Here is a 14,947-nt window from a genome sequence, read left to right as displayed (position 1 = left end):
AAACTGTGATACAAAGCCACATCCAGGTACAGACAAGGAAAACCCCGCAAAAGAGCAATCTGCTTAATACGGTGAGGATAGATAACCCATTAACACTACGAGGGGTCGAAATCGAAGGGGTAATTTTCAACAAAGACGGTTATAAGAAGGGGAAGGTATTTTCGAGTTTTTCTAGTTGAGGGCCACAATTAAGAGAATTTTTCCGAGATTGGTTCCCGCAACGTAAAGGTTACGAAATCTAGCATTGCAGTAAAAGAGCCATTAAAGTTCAAAATAGTGGAAGTACTTTTTCTTTTCACATTAACAGAAGTATCAGAAATCCTGAAATCGGAATTGTACTGATGTTTTGAAGGGAGCACACACATTGAATAGGCAAGGCTGACTCCAAAATATGAGACTGGAATGTTTATCTGTTCTTTAACACAAGTGCATAGGTGAAATCAGATGTCATTAAGTTACACAATGCTTCTCGAATCCAATATAGCCCCTACCCTTTCTAACAGCTCCAAACTGATCTAAAACATAAGTAAGCGCCGTAACTATAGCCTGTGTATTTTTTGTAGGCGGTTCAAGGTCACGTTTTCTACCGCGTTACTGGTACCAGACAACCAACGAGGTAGAAAATATGACCTTGAACCGCCTATAGAAAATACAGACAATAATATTACTCTTTTCTTTTGCGTAGAGAAATAGAATATCAGGGGAAAAGGAGTGCACAAACAAAGGGGATCAGAAACTGTGACGGTTGGAATCGGCCTTGGATTCAAAGAAGATGAGTCACCGTTTACTACAGACATCAGACATGCCATAAAATATGATGTTTGGCTGTGCAAGTGAAATAGAATATTTCGATTTGCATTAAGCGACTTTATGGGAACCTAAACAATTTAAAGTCAAATGTCCTCAAAACGTTTCATATCGTTTTTGAGGAGAGAATTTCAAAAACTAATCACATTTATGCAATGGATGGTCATCATTTTTCATAGCAAACTTACAAAACTTGGAATTGTTAGGTAACTTTACAAATAAACTTCGCGTTTTATATCTGCTCAGGAGGATCAGAATATTTAGATTTTATTTTCTATTTAATACAATTAAGTCACTTGTCATATCTAAACAGTTCAGATGAATATCAAAATCGAAATATAGCACGCTGAGGCTTCGACGGACCAAATGTGTTGAGGCCGATGTTGTCTCTTAAACTGCTAATGAAGATAAAACAGCAATTGCGATGTAGCTAAAAAGTTATGAATACGATGCTTCTATAAAAACGATTTATAGAACTATGAGAAGGGGCATGGAGTAGCCCCAATATCAAAGATTTGGGGGGGGAGGGGCACGATCCGTGCAGTTTCAAAAGGTGCAACCTTTGAAACAGGAGCTCCCCATTCTGTCAAAAGAAAAAAAAAAAAAGAAAAAACCGGTTATCGGTCATTTTTTGATTCCCAGGCATGGAAGGTCATTCTTTCTTTCCCAGCCGAGTAGACGTTCTGCAAGGAGCTCTCGTGATAATCAAAAACAGCATAAAGCTTCGTTCCAACGACATGTGCGCGTCTGGAGATAGACACACTTTCCCCTCTCTTGTGCATTATTTTTACAGATGAATTAATTAAACCGAAAGTGGAATTAGATCACGAAATAAGAGAATATTTTAGAATAAAGTTACGATGGGCTAAATTAAGATAAAATCTTGGAAATTAATTTGGATTAAATTAAGAGTTTAAAATATCATTACATATGTGTATGTCTGTGTGTGTAACATATTTTGGTTGAAGCAGAATGCAGGTTCGAAGCAATGAAGAAACATTGTATTTTTAATTTCGTTTTATTCTCTCTCTACCACCATCCAGGAAAGCATAATTATTTACAAGAAGGCGCAGCGCGACACAAAAGCAGAAGTCAAAAAGAAAGGGCAAAAGGGACGAAACAAATGATAACTAGCCTTATATAACAAGGGATCTCCAGCCACGCGCCAATTCAATACACGTTTTGACCTTTGACACCTTTGCAAGGGCACCGAAAGGGATCACTTTCCTTTGATACGTAGATTGATTGCACAGTAATTTTTACACAGTTTCATACGTGGAATGGGGATCAGGAAATAAGAGAATATTTTACTATGGGCTAAATTAAGATAAAGCTTTGGAAATTAATTTGGATTAAACTAAAAGTTATATATATATATATATATATATATATATATATATATATATATATATATATCCTAAAAGAGGTAAAGAAATCTGGAATATATAACAACATCTACAATGTCAAACACCTTTCCTATATGAAATTCAAAATCGAAACCTAAAGAAAACCTGCTAAAACTATGATGCGTTTTAGGTGTGCCGGATTTCACCATAGATCGGGGAATTGCAGTTGCAATCTGCGTTACATTCAATACAATGGCAAACACCCCAGAGCTGAATGTTAACTGAAGGAAATAATAGTTGGAACCCTATGCATCAACTGCAACGAGAAAGGGTACCTGCCCTCATGAAGGGGGTGCCCAGTATACCCAACAACAAAAATAGTTACCGGCCCCAGATGATACTACACTGAAATCCTAAAACATCCTGTTAATAGAGAATATTTTGAAAACTCCCAGAGACAACCTGACCTGCCTCACCAACCCAAGTCGAACGTACGACCTTCCCCTTGAGAAGGACCCAAGTAGAGCTGAAGATAACATCCTCTCCAATACAAGTGAAATCAATTAACTGATAGATGCATACCGAGAAATTAGAAATCTACTAAAAAAATTCCTTAGACTAATCAAAGTAACAACGGAATTATAAAGAACATCCGATAAAGAAGGGAGAAAACTAATCCTGCTCAGCACTCTCCCAGAATAGGTAACTACCTCACATGCACAACGCAAGCTCCTGATTTGTCCTTAACAAACAACAGATAATTCTGCAGCAGAACCCGAAAACCAGCCTTACCCTCACAAACTAACCTGAGATCCTGCAACATGACTGGCCCATACATCTTACCCCTTTTCCCTCTCCGAGTCTCCAAGCACTCTTTCGGACGGACTGCCAGTTCTATTCTCATTTTTTTTTCCCCATCAGACGGGACACAGTTTATTTCCTATTCAAAAGTCAGGTTCCTTATTCTGCCAAAGCCAGAGATAGCCTCGTGCCCGAGGAGGGTGCTCCAGCAACCATGAGTTCCCGTATAGTGGCATAATACTTGGGTAGGACATGTACCCTAGACATCATGTCTAGGGGCTGCGAAATTGCGGAATCGGTTTGTTGCATTTAGGAGAAAAATATGAAGATTTTTTATAACATCTAAAACTATAGGCATTTTTAATCATACCTTTCATAAGAAAATGTCAATTAATATTTTCATAGTATTTCAAACTATAAATTTGTTATTCGGAAATGCGATATGACTTGATTAAATATGGAATTTTTAATTACCAAAGAAATGTAATTATGATAATAATTATTTGAATCCTAAATCACTTCAATGACTATTTTTTTTTCTTCTATAAAAAAACTATACATTTTTTGCATCAAAAATTTAATATTTCTAGATATTTTACAGCTTATAATTGTTAGATTTTTCTTCTGTTTGTTATTGATAGCGTATGATCCTTTATATTTCAGAATCATATTTGGCATGTCGTGTATTTTCTATGAAAATAAATTATTTAGATGGTGACTAATGAATAATTTTTTTTTTCCTAGATATAAGTACTTCATAAAATGATTATTCTTCAGAAGAAGAGAATTCACTCATCTGACAAATTTATTTTTTTCTGATTCGGAAGAAATTATTTTAAAATGATGTGTGATGATGAAAAATTATAAACTCATCAGTCATTCAGTTCCTATTCAGAACTGTTTATTATTTTTCTATATAAATTGCATTTTGCAATTCATTATCTTCTGATAAGAATCTTTCCACGATATGTTGATATAAATGGAATGCAATTAAATTGTGATGATTTCATTATCATATATATATATATATATATATATATATATATATATATATATAGACTCTCTCTCTCTCTATATATATAGACTCTCTAAAGTATATATATATATATAGACTCTCTAAATTCAGATGTCCAATGCAATTTAATAGAATTTTCTTTAATTTACTAAGAAATAATCCTCATATCAATAAATATTTGTTTAGATGAATCACAGTTGTGAAAGTGAAGCTATTCAGTAACATGAAATTAGTAAAGATTCCATTAATTACTAAGATTACAGGAATGTGTTCAGCAAAGCATAGGCTTTTAAATATTATTTCACAATTCCTTGAAAAGAATGTACAATTCAAGGAATTATGAGTACAACTAAACATTAATAAACGGTGATAAGTAATATTTTTTATCTGCTGCTTTTTTGTTTCAAATCTTACTCATCAATTTTTTCACTATCTTTTTCCTCTCTCTCTCTCTTTTCCAACTTTTTTCTCTGATTTCAGGAAAATATACGAAAAGAAAGCATTAAAGCAATAAGTAAATCATACATGCAAAATGCCTTTCTCCTTGGTTTATTTTAATTCATTAATTTATATTATTTCTTTTCATTAGTTTTTTTTAGGCTATTTTCACTGCAACCAAAGATCAAGAAGTATCAGAAGCAGAGACGTGTCATAAAACATATCTACGAGTAAAAGCTGCCTGCTAGTTCACACTTTGTATTGATACATCCTCAGCAAATGCGAGTATCAGTGCACCATAAAGAATATGTGACTGTACATACTGCATCACACAGGATTTACCAGAAAGAGTCGTGCAGAGATTAGCAATAGCTAGGTTTGGTGATACGAACGGTAAACAAATTAGTGCCATTCTAACCATTCACAGTATCGAAAGTATCCCTGAGAAAATAAATTTATACAAGAATTTCTCAACTTTCATGTTGCATATAAGAAAATATGGTAAAATCCTAGTTAAGTGTGCCCCTAATTTCATCAAAGATGCCAACAATACACAGTCACCAATCAAGATGACTGACTAAACAATACTGCGAAAAGTTACAGTTACCCAACATTTTTATTCAAATTATTCGATTTATTGACCATGATTGTTTTGTCTAAGATTGCTTTTTCTTCAACCTTTATGGGTCACAACTGCTGAATCTCCTTTAAATTCAGAATAAAACAAACTTTTGAAACCAGCTGTGCTTGTCTGTACTTTAGACAAAATTTGCCCACATGATGCCTTCGGGATCTGAAGAAGGTATTGTACAAAATATTTTTACTTCAAAAAATAATACTATCCTACAGCTTTGCAATAGCAGGAATCTAGTAGCTTCACTAGCACACTGTGTTGGTGCCCCCCCCCCCGAATAACTCAAAAGAAATAGAATAAATCTGGCACACAATGCCTTTGACATCTGAAAAAAGCACAGGCAAAATTTATCAAAAAAAAAAAAAATCATATGGCTTTACTAGCAGTCGCAATGAGAACCTAGTAGCTTCTCTAATTCATTAAACTTAAGGAATCGGAGAGTAATAAAAACAGCACAAGGGAAAATGTAAGCATCCATTCTAAATGGTTTCACTACAAGAGACTGATGCTTTTCTTAAGAAATTTGAAGGAATAATACACTCAATTCAACTAATTCTTCATTTGAGCTGAGAACGATTTTTGTAAAATCAAACAAACAGCAGAGCGTTTTGCAAACGTTGTTCTATCCATGTCATATGTATTTCAAAATGTAAACATCAAATTCACATATACAATATCCCTCATTATATTTGTGATAATACTACTTCTGATTATCGAAATCCTCAAACATCAGATTATTGAATACTCACAGACTTATCGAAAAATCACAAGAAATCCACAAAATGAACAACAAATTGCAAAGAATTCTGTTAGAATGGCAAGATATTATATAAATGAAAAACTGTCAAATAAAGACAAATGATTGAAAAAGCTAGAACAGATGTCTTTAGTTTTTTCCATTTTCTGTTTTGACAAAATTCGTAAATAGATAATTTTAATTAGAATAAAGGTAATACAATTTGGTAAGAATTGCAAAAAGATAAGTACTATCTGTTCATAGTTCCATTTATAAAACATAATTTAATTAAATACTTCGCTTAATTCAATGCTTATTTTATTAAATTATGCCTATGTTTATTATTATTAAATGCTTATGCTTATTATTATTAAATTCAATGCTTATTTGTATATTATTTTTAATTTCTTACAAAACTGCCACAGTAGATGTATAACTCAATCAACTCAAGTGAAAAAAATTGTAAACAAATCTATATTGGGGTCACAAGTGAAATCCCCCCCCCTTCTTTTTGAGGTTACTATACTGGGGACAAACTGGGGTACAATAAACTTGGATTCAACTGAAAATATAATAGGTTCTCTATAATGGCTTAACCCTTTTTGGCGTAGGTCATAAAATTTTTGAAATATAATGAAAAGACATCAATGTGAAAAATAGGTTGTACATTAACCTATTATACATTCCTAATGTATAGTAGGTTGTATAATCCTAATTCCTTTGTGTCCTCAAATGAGAACACCAACCGTCTAGAGCAATCTTTGAGTACGAAAATCTTTCAAAATAATTGGGTAAATTCCTTATGACAACAGCAGTAATTATGAATACTTTAGGTTTATAGACACTTTCATTCATGTTCTAGGTAATTTGAAACATTTAAAATATTAAATATACAAAATATAATACATTTACTACAAAAATTCTAAACTAAATCTTATAAATATAAATAATTAAAAATAATAACTATTACAATTTAATACAAATTATAATTTAATTCAACTAAGAATAAAAGTTATCTAATTAAATTGACAAAAATATGTACTATTAAATTTTATTAATTGTTAATTTTATTAATTAATAAATTGAAAAATTCAAATAAGAAAACCAAATTAAAAATAATTAATTATTTTTCAAGAAATTTCTCAAAGATTGTGGGAGTGTCTTTTGGTCTTATGCACCCTTTTTAATACTGAACAGTGAATATTTTTGAGGGGGACACTTGATGAGCATATGTTGAAAATTTTTTTAATCTTTCGGCATACAATTTTTACATGCTAAATGCTATAATAAAGAAAAAAGTTTTTAAAAAAATTATAGTTATATAAAACTATATTTGTACAGAAAAAGATAGCAAAAAATATAGCAGAACATGAGGGTGAAACATAAGTAACAGTCTAGAAAAAAAAAGGCATATCTTTAAAGTGAAATGTTTTCTGGTTTCAAACATGGCTTTCTTTTTTTCAAATCCAAATATAAACAAACATAACTCCCCTCAACACAGAATCAATATCACATCCTTCTCTGCAAAATATCAAATTACATCTTTCACATGAAGAAGAGAGGTGAACAAAGAAACAGATATCCTAGACCGGCAGTGTACTCAAATGAATACACCTAGGAACCAGCCAGTTTCGATCATTCTTAAATTAATTTGATGATTAAGCAAAATTATTATTTAAAACCTCATGGATATTGTTAGAAAGTGGGTGATTGATTTCAATAAAATTTCATTTCTTAAAAGAATTTTTTAAAAATTCGCAAATTTGAAGCAAAAAATTTGAGTATTTTTAAATTTTGAGTATTAAAATTTTGAGTATTAAAAATCAATGCAATAAAAGAAACAAAAATTGCTCAGGCTACACTACCTATTTTTCAAAAAGGAGACCAAATGCTGTTGGGATTTTGAAGTCATTTTTTTTTTTTCTAGAAAATTTTGAAATTGGTGTCCTCTTCTGTAATCACCGCCCCAGAAAAGGTTAAATATAATATCCTTTTGTACATTTAAGCCCTTTTATAGTTTCATGCATTTTAAAATATTCATCGACTTTAAAATATTTTATGCATTTTTATTATTCTGTGAGGTTTATAAAATAGAAAGAAAATGGACCAGAAAAAAAACCCATAATATTCTGGATATTTTGGATTTTCATTTTCAATTAAACAAAATTACATCAAACTTATTGGAGATTTTTAAAATTTCTTTTTCTCACAAACGCTTCGTAAATCATAATAAAAGTAGCACTTTTTTATTTACTAAAGAAATTGACTCAACTGCCTGTTTATTGTCACACACTCTGATAAAAATTTATTTGCAAAAAAACATAGTTATTCAATGTTTGCTGAAATCATAATAGAATGCTTATTCAAGTACAGACAAAATTATCTAGATACGATTATAAACAATATAATATGCATGCATTCTGCCTTTGTTGCTTAGTACTTAGCAGCAGGACAAGCACTAGAAATTACTTTTAGAGTGCATGCACATAAAATAGTAAGATACGTAAAATTGCTCTGGTTAAGTTGCAATAAACAACATTTTATGGCGAGAATCAACCTAAAAATCCTTCAAATTCATTAAAAAAGCTGACAAAATTAGCAAGATATATACAATTTTGGCATGAATGGATTAAATATCAATGGGGTTAAAGAAAATGAAATAATTTCAAAATAAGAAAATGGATAGATAAATTTTACATTTAAAAAAAAACTGCACAAAATATCATATAACATTTTAAATAATCAGAAAATTAATATTGCTTTACAGTTTTAAGCAGTTTAATATGCAACTACATTTCATCATTCCAAATCAATTTCAGCAAATTCTTATTACTGAAAAATCATAAAAATTAAAATAAACAAAAAATTCAACACCTCAAAAATTTTAATAGCTTAATAAAAAAAAAAGTATGTAAACATACAGATCATTTGGTATGTTTTGCATTTTATTACGGACCACTACTCACATGTGACACTAGTATGTTAAAAACTACTTGAAAGCTTAAAATATTATTGAATTAAATTTCTTTAATTCCATAATATTGAAATTTTAAAATTATGACAGCTTGAAATATAAAATATGTAAGCTACACTAAATACTTCAGATATCTACAGAATAAAGAAACAAAATGTCAATACATTTTAAAAAGCGGATAAAGCATAATAACAATTTTTTTTTAATTTCATTTGTTTGTTTTGGTATTTTTTAAGAGAGACAGGGAGAGGTTAACTTTAAAAAATGAACCATACTTTCAACATATACAGTAGACAAATTAATCGATCATTATGAAAATTGATGTAACCAAATAACACAAAAACACATTTCCACCAATTTCAAACCAATTAATTCCTTCACTATTTACAGCAAAATTCATTTCTTATAGTATAATAATTAAGTATGAAAACTTGATATCTAAAATGAATTTGCAGAAAAAGGTAGAATAAGTACATTGATCTCAATAAGCCCAATTTAATCACTACTGCCATGCTTATTGTCAAGGATTATTTACCTGTTAATTCCATTTCATATTTAAAACACACACAGACACACACATCATAAAAGATGAAATATCGATTGATATGAATATAATAATAGTATTATGTTTCCTACAGAAAAAATTCTAAAACCTAAAATACGAAAAAAAAAAAAAGGTGAGAAAGGCTTTAAAAACAAATTACAAAAAATAATAGACAAATGCCAGAATGATACAAAATGATGAGACCTATTCAATAAATCAGTACGTTTAAAATATCTATTTGTAATACCCTTATTTTCATTTAAAACATTTTATGGATTCTTTAAAAATAAGAAATAAGAGAATGAAGCGTTAAATAATAATAAATTAAAGAACATTTTTTGACTAGTTATTTGACAAATTTTAAAGTCATTTAAATCTAAATTTATTTTCTTCGCAATTCTTCCTCCCTTTAAATATTAAAGAAAAATATGAAATCTATGAACATATTAACATTATTATACATGAAACAATTCATGATAACAATTTACAGTTTAAGAAGCTATATAAGAAGTTCATAACATAATATATTTATTATATTAGAAATGCATTTACATACCAAAGATGAGAATTCAAAGAAGCTTTCACTTTTCACAGCTTAAGCATTTGAGCATACCATGGGCATTATTTATATAGATCTTTTATTTCTTAAATATCAAAAGTTTTTCTTCTTCTTATCACTCTTGTGATAAAAACTGAAAGAAAATGAAATTTATTTTATTTCACATAAAAAAGGTATATTAGAAATATAATCTTACACAAAATAGAAAATAATATATTCTAAAAAAAAAAAACACTGTACTGTCTGTCCATGACAAGGACACTGCTAGACAATCGTCTATGTTTATGGCAGGCGTTATAGAAACAGGTTACTGTAGTAAAAGTTCATTTCGCAGAGGTAGAAATTAATTCAAGTTTCTTACGTTGGCACGTTTAGTGCCAAATTGGCGATATTTGGTATTATTATATTTAATTCTTGAAAACAAATTTAAAAAATAATTCATTAATCTGAAAATCATTTGCATACTCAGAATATTGAAAATATCTGATATTCCTGTTATATGTTTGCAAAGAACAAAACAAATCAAATAGAAAAACTGAATAATTATTTGCATGTCTAACGATTGCACAAGAAGAAAAATAATTAAGAAGTAAAATCATGCATGACAAAACATTAATCGTCTTCATTTCATTTGTTTTAAATTTATATAAGTTATTAATATCAAATTCTCCGCAGCAAACGCGAAGTAATCTGTCTAATTTAAGATAAAAACTATAACATAATTAATCGTAATTATTTCATAATTTTTACAAAAGGTAGCTTTTATTCTGTTATAAAGTAAAATGTTCATTGTTAAATATGCTTGAAACCTTTCCAAATTTATATTTATTTATTTTTCTGATGTATATACTATTTCCCAAAACACAAAATTAATGATTGCCATACTATCAATTTTCAGAATTTAAAAAATCAAACTTTGATTTGTAACTTATTTTCAATATGCACAAGCTTTTTACAGCATAATTAATTTCGCAAAGTTCATATGTAAAATTATTCTGAATTTGAAGATAATTCAAGTGTTCATTCATACACGTGCCAGATGTCCCGGACTTAAAGGAACACAACTAAATAAGCCCAACATCGCTTTACATTATTCTATGAAAAACGCAGTAAAAGTTTGTTTTTGTATTCCAGATTACCATTTATTTATTTCCCCCGGCTTGAAAAAGAAATACAATTATTTCAAAGAAAATTTTTTCTCACGAACTGTCAATTCAAATAATAGAGCGATAAATGAGCTTTTCCTCTCAATGTATATCAGTAGTCATGAGCTCGAGCAATAAAGGATCCAAATTCCTGCATGCATTTTATCACTTCGGGGTTGAAAATTCTTCACTCCCAATGTTCTTCATATTTCTATTCAAAGCCCATCAATGCCGTTTGAGAATACTTATCTGCTACCGTTTTATTATCACAATCAGTGCACCTGAGTAGAAAGGAATCTCGTTCCATATTTTAATCCTTCTAACTCACATTAACGTGCATAAATTTTTAGATTCTTAGAATCATAGTTAAGAAGGAAAGCTATTGAAACAACAGGGAGGCGAGAAAACAAGCCTCAATAAATGACTATTTTTCTTTATTTTATTGAAAAAAATAAGTAATGTGCTACCTATAATATAATATTTTCTTCATACCATTATATAGTTGAATAATATTTCACAATAAAAATTTAATAGAATTACTTCTTAACAATTGCATATACTCATTCAATTCCAGAAAAGAAATTAAATCGTTTTAATCTCTAAATATTTTCATATAGCATAATAGAATCAATATTTTTAATTTCCAAGTAATTCTTTTTTTTTTTCTTTTAAAACTATAAATACAATTTCTCATAATTATTATTTAACACTAAGAGCAAAAATTTAAAACGTTTTTTTTTTAATTTTTTTTTTTTTTTACTTCTCTTTTTTTTTATCTTGACAATGATTGTGATAGGAGATAACTGAATTAATTATACCTGTAGATTTAAGAAAATTATTCAATAATTTCGATGAAAATAAAATACTGAATTGTAAAATATACTTCTTTAAAAAATAATGAAATTCAAAATTCCCTGCAAGAACTTTTTTTAATAAATTTTCAATACACTTTTCAAATAAAAAATTCAAAATCAATAATCAATTAATTTTACTTATACAAACAGCTGAGTATAATCTGCTTTAAAAGATCCAACTGTTCATTTTTTTATAAATATGATCTGAAATGGATTTTTATATTTTCCAGTTCCATATATCGATCAATTCAAAAGGTGATCTTATTTATGTTAAAAAGTTAAATTATAATTTAAGACAAATATTTTATTAAATTTCAGTTTATAACATTAAATAAAAGTTTTTGATCCAGAAAAAGCTATAAAAGTGTATATATATATACGTAATGATATTTTAAACTCTAATTTCAATTTAATTAATTTCCAAGATTTTATCTTAATTCAGCCCATAGTAACGTGCTTATGATTTTAAAGTCTCTCCTTTCTTAAATCGAAAAGGCATTTTAAAGGATGTCAAAACTTAAGAGACAAAAAAAAAAAAAAAAAATAATGAAATGCAGTTAATATTAACCAAAGAAAAGATTAATAAAATATAAAAAAAGTAAGCTAAGTGAATATAAAGATACGTGCAACTGCGACTAAAGCGAGAAGACGAATGAGCAACAGGTTTTCTTTTATCGCTTCACATTGACGCCAAGAAAAAGAATACCCCCCCAAACTTCTATCTGATTCCACCCATTCAAAATGGATAGTCCCTACCGGAACCCGTTTCTATAACGCCTGCCATAAACATAGACGATTGTTTAGCAGTGTTCTTGTCGTGGACAGACAGTACACAGACATATTTAACATTTGAAACAAAAAAAAATATATAACATAAATTTCGTCCTCGCATTCTTGGGCTACGATATACGATTCTTGCATATATCAAAATATTTAATGAGAAATAATGATAACATAAATCTGATCACATTCAAATTTGGATAGAATATAGAAGTTGAAGATAAGGTTAAAAATTTCTTGAATAAACAGGTAAACACCACTTTTAAGGTTTCTTTTGATGAAACCACAGATATAAATTAAAAAATAAAATACTCTTATTTAAGTACTAAAGCATCATACACAATTAGTTGTTATGATACAAAAAATGCTTTTTTACATTATTAAAATTTAGAAATTTGCAAACCTTATATATATAAGAAAACATGTTCATCTCCACCAAACAGATAAATAAAAAGAAAAATTCTTACTTTTTTAAACTTTTATGCCTTGATAATATGAAAGTTCAAGAAAGAAAATAGCTAATTTACGTTGTATTTACTGAATATGTAAAAAAAAAAAAAAGCTTAATGTTTTAAACTTATACAAGAAAAAATGCAGAGAAATCATACTTTTTGAAATCTAGTAAGATGAAAGAAATAGTAATCAAAATCAATGCATTAATTTCATTCTCCATCATCATTTACTCAGCAAAAGAATTTTCATTCATGTACTATAAAAATTTACCATAATAAAGTATATAACACACATTAAAACTGCATTTCGAACAGTACATGACTACTCATTTCATATTGGATTGGTATTATTTTTTCTGGCAATTAAAAATGACAAACTGAAATACATTCTCTCATTTTACTTGAAATGGAATAATTTGAATCTATAGCATTTAAAAGATATACCATTATTTTCAAAATCTGGCTGAAAATTCAAACTGAATCATAAGAACCTATGCATTTCATGTTCGTGATTTTTCAAAAAACTCATAGCTTAAGCCTCATTTAATTAAAATAACTTAGTGGTAAAGTAAATATAATACAATAAAAAAATTATCATTTCAACTATAGCGTACCTTAAAGAGAGTTTAAATCCATGGTATCAATAACGCAAGAACTCTTGAAGTAAAATAATAATAATAATAATAAATGACAACAAACTCGTGAAACAGATGAAAGCATTACTTTCCGATCAACAATGTCCGATTGCCAAACAAAAGCTCAAAATTTTTGAAGTTACAATATTTTTCTACTAAATTTTTTTAAAGAAGTTTGGTAATCATTTTGAGGATTTTTTAATTGCCTTCGAACAGGTGAATACTAGTTCATGTTTCATTGAAGATTCATTCCAAAACCGAAAGGAATATGTGCGTGCTGTTTTTGCATTGCTCTGGTGTTTTACTATTTGCGTTTCTAGAGCTTAGATATATCGGTTGAAATGCCCATAAAATGATACTTTAATTTTATTTAAAAATTTATGAAAGAGCTCTCTTGTGTATTTTAAATCTATACATTGACCATTTTATTTAAAAATAACTTTCTGTAATATTCTTCAGTACAGTTCTGAGGATTGGCAACAGCCACAAGTCCGACTAGCCGTAATCTCGGCTAGATGGAGCTGTGCACCTTACATGCCCAAAATATTATTAGCCAATCAGCATTCAGATTCAAACTGGCACTAGTAGAATTCACAAAGAAACAACGTTTCTCATGGTTCACTTCTGTGGTTCGGTTCCCAGTATCTTTTTTAGAATAAATGTTAGCTCCTTTAAATTATCATATGCATGCTGCATCATAAGAATTTGATCTTCGATTTTTAATGTGAGACAAACCTTTAATTTATTGTCTATTATGTCTGAAGAACTAATTTATTTTCTAGTGTGTCTGTAGAATTTAAACTGAAGCTCTACTGATTGCATCAATATGAGACATTTTAGTGTCCAGTCTATGGTGAATTTCAAAATTAAATTCCTGAATGAGGAGACTCCATAGAGTTATCTATATATTAATTGATTTTTTTTTTTTTTTTTTTTTTTTTTTGCAATCATATAAATTAAAGCTTGGCAGTCAGTTACTGATTTACTTACTGAAACTGATTCCCAGCAAAAAATATCTAAATCGTTCTAGTGTCCATACAATTGCCATTAACTGTAGCTTGCTCGAATGATATTAATTTTCGATCTCTGCAGTTTTTTTATTTACACAGTAAACTAAATGCCATTTGTTATCTTTTCCTAATCCAAGCATCATGCCAACTATACTAATCCCCACATAAAGTGGTATTTACTTCGGTTTTGATTTCAAGATTGTAGAGAGCCAGAATC

At 29.2% G+C, this 14,947-nt stretch overlaps 1 protein-coding gene across 1 annotated transcript in view; it reads right to left on the bottom strand.

The window, feature by feature from the left end:
- LOC129960026 (uncharacterized) overlaps positions 1 to 13,814 on the bottom strand; it is a 123,829-nt gene extending 110,015 nt beyond the window's left edge. The window contains exons 1-2 of the mRNA XM_056073034.1: positions 13,700 to 13,814; positions 9,852 to 9,987 (exon numbers count right to left, since the gene is read on the bottom strand). The gene's annotated coding sequence lies outside the window, so the exon portion shown is untranslated. The remainder of the gene's footprint in view (positions 1 to 9,851; positions 9,988 to 13,699) is intronic.
- Positions 13,815 to 14,947: the final 1,133 nt, after the last annotated feature.

This window comes from Argiope bruennichi, chromosome X2 (assembly GCF_947563725.1).
Source record: "Argiope bruennichi chromosome X2, qqArgBrue1.1, whole genome shotgun sequence".
Lineage (NCBI taxonomy): Eukaryota > Metazoa > Arthropoda > Arachnida > Araneae > Araneidae > Argiope > Argiope bruennichi.
The sequence above is the reverse complement of the archived record's forward strand: the minus strand, read 5'-3'. Positions and strand labels throughout refer to the sequence as shown.